The sequence below is a fragment of the Bubalus kerabau genome, chromosome 18 (assembly GCF_029407905.1).
Source record: "Bubalus kerabau isolate K-KA32 ecotype Philippines breed swamp buffalo chromosome 18, PCC_UOA_SB_1v2, whole genome shotgun sequence".
Taxonomy (NCBI): domain Eukaryota; kingdom Metazoa; phylum Chordata; class Mammalia; order Artiodactyla; family Bovidae; genus Bubalus; species Bubalus kerabau.
In genome coordinates this window covers 48988791-48991850 of record NC_073641.1, presented here as the reverse complement: position 1 = coordinate 48991850, position 3060 = coordinate 48988791, and the positions used below count along the sequence as shown (strand labels likewise).

Below are 3060 nucleotides of genomic sequence, written 5' to 3'. Positions count from 1 at the left end.
ACTATTTTTTTCCTATTGTCTTTGTGCCTTAGTCACAAAAATTAGTAGAAAATATTTGCATAGACCTATTTCTGCGCTCTTTTTTCTTCTCCTTTAATTTAGATATCCATTTCTTGCTAAAACCACATTCTCCTTATTATTGTTGCTTTATAGTAAATTTTGATATTGGGTAGTCTCTGTCTTGTTTGTTCTTTTTTTTCACTGTTATTATCACTATTTTAGTGTTTTTTTTTTCTTTCCATATAAACTTAAGACTGATTCTATGATGAACCTTAAGACACCTCCAGATTCTGCTGATTACCCAATTCCAAATTAACTTCACAGTTTTCAACTATTTATTTCACTAGGACTCCACTGTCATTAAAAAATCTGTATTAGTATACTAGGTACTCCATAATGCACCACAATCTGAGTAGCTTTAAACAAGAGAAAAAAAATTATTTGTTCTTTCATAGTTTTGGAATCTAGAAGTTGAAATGGCCATTTTCTCTGAAGGCTCTTTGGGACTATCTTTCTTTGTCTTTTTCTAGCTTCTTAATGTTGCCAGTGGAGAAGGAAATGGCAACCCACTCCCGTGTTCTTGGCTGGAGAATCCCAGGGATGGGGGAGCCTGGTGGGCTGCCATCTATGGGGTCGCACAGAGTCAGACACGACTGAAGCGACTTAGCAGCAGCAGCAGAGGTTGCCGGAAACCATTGGTATTCCTTGGTCTACAGATGTATCTCTCCAATATCTGCCTTCGTTCTCACACAATATTATTTCTGTATGAATCAATATTTCTCTGTTTTTATGAAGACACTAGTCTTTGGATTAGGGATCACCATAATCCAATATGATGTCATATTGACTTGATTACACCTCAAATAAGGTCATATTCACAGTTACCATGCGTTAGGAATTCAACATCTATTTGGGAGATACAACTTAATTCACAACACTGGGTGATAGAAATTGATGCAATTAAACCTTTTGTATGAGACTTTATGTTAATATGGTGACATTGGGATGTTTTTAACGTTTCCTATAACTTTAAATGCAAAAGGCTTCACCTTCTCAGGTGTGTGCTTTCTTGCCTTCCCAGGTGTACCTTGTTTTCCCCAAGACAGCCTCTTCAATAAAGACTGAACCGTGCAACTCTTTCAACTCTTCTCCTTTGTGGAGCCCTGGTGGTACAGTGGTAAGTAGCAGGAGAGGAAACAACCTTCTGTGATATTATGATTAAGTTTCAGCATTTTAGTGAGCCTGTGCCTCTGAACTACAACCTTCACAGTATTTCTTTATCGTCTCTTCTTCTGTAGGTGAGAAAGGAAGGCCAGGACAAGCTGGAATCAGAGAAATACCCTTCTACCAGGGAACTAAGGCTCTGGAAGTCTGTTTTTCTGGAAAGTAGGCCTTTGTTATGGAGAAGACACCCAACATATTTCACAATGGTTATCTTCCTCTCTTCCTGCTAGATATATGAGGTGCCTTTTTTCTTGTGTCTTGATTTGTTTAAATTTATAACCTTATGGTATTCTTATAGGCAGAGAAGGCAATGGCACCCCACTCCAGCACTCTTGCCTGGAAAATCCCATGGATGGAGGAGGCTGGAAGGCTGGAAGGCTGCAGTCCATGGAGTCTCTGAGGGTCGGACATGACTGATCGACTTCACTTTCACTTTTCACTGTCATGCATTGGAGAAGGAAATGGCAACCCACTCCAGTGTTCTTGCCTGGAGAATCCCAGGGACGGCGGAGCCTGGTGGGCTGCCGTCTATAGGGTCACACAGAGTCGGACACAACTGAAGTGACTTAGCAGCATTCTTATAGGAGAAACTCACAAAAATACTGGATTCACCCCAAACTGCTAATCTCATCAGATTCACACTATTTAATACACAAACTCCAGCAATTTGTCAAAATTAATATATATGTATTCTGAATAGTTTATGATTCTAGCAGCTTCTGTTCCAGTTAAGCTTTATCTGCAATATTTTGTGGTTGCCTGTCTCTCTGGATTTTACTGTCAGTTTGGTCTGTGCTCTCCTTTCTCTGATGGATTCAAGAAAAATATTTTTTCTCAATTTGCTCAGAATTTTTCTTTTAAGAATGGGATTGAGAACTTCCAAGCCAGGGTTGAAATTGGAATCTTATTGCTTTCAATTTTGAAAGACAGTTTAGCTGTTTATAAGATTCTTGGTTGACTAATGTTTTAAGCCCTTGGCTCTGTCTTTGCATTGCCCTCTAAACTCAATTGTTTTGTTGAATAGTCAGTCTTTAATTGCACTGGGTTTTTTGTATGTTATGAGTAACTTTGCTTATTTCAAAATTTCATTGTCTTTGACTCTGAACATTTTTACTATAACACAACAAGGTAAGATGCTGACTTTTATAATGATTTTTCTACTTCTATCATGTTACATTGATTGAGTTTTGAATATTCTTCTAATAAACATTCTTGGTATAAAAACAACTTACTTTTGATTTATCTTTTTATGTATTGTTGGATTTGTCCTCTCTCTCTCTCTCTCTGTATGTGTATGTGTGTGTGTGTGTGTATATATATATATATATATATACACACATACATACATATATATATATTTTGCATCTATATTCAGGAGATAACTTTCTGGTGCTGTCTTTGTTAGTGGTTTGTATTAATGTGGGCTACTCTGGAATCATAAAAGGCATGGTAACATTTCCTTTATTCCTATTAAGAGTTTATGCAATTTTGGTGTTATTTATGCATTAAATTTTTCAAATGTTACAAAAGAGAAGATATAAAGTAGTATAGGTTTTATGGGGTGTGAGTGAGTTTTAACAATTACTGTGAACCAGACAAAGTCTATAATCTTTATTCATTGAGTCATACTTAGTTGTGCTTTTGAAAAATTCGTTCTATTTAATCTGATTTTTCTGTGGGGTAAAACTGTTCCTAATATCCACTTATTTTCTTTCTCCACTATATACTAGTTCTTTAATATGCTGCTGTTGCCCTTATTTAGTTCCTCACATTTTCTTTCAGTTTGATTTGTATTTTCCCCTAAATGTTGATATGAAGAATATATCACATATTCAG

The 3060-nt window shown here is 36.3% G+C and overlaps 1 long non-coding RNA gene across 2 annotated transcripts; it reads left to right on the top strand.

Moving 5' to 3' along the window:
• The first annotated feature begins 748 nt into the window (after nt 1–748).
• On the top strand, nt 749–2451 carry LOC129633081 (uncharacterized). 2 transcript variants are annotated; one of them, XR_008704871.1, is made up of 4 exons: nt 749–763; nt 1082–1177; nt 1299–1430; nt 1523–2451. It is a non-coding gene; the product is annotated as an uncharacterized LOC129633081 (long non-coding RNA). The 2 variants fall into 2 exon arrangements; XR_008704870.1 differs by lacking the exon at nt 749–763 and having other exon boundaries at nt 1050–1177.
• The last annotated feature ends 609 nt before the right edge of the window (nt 2452–3060 follow it).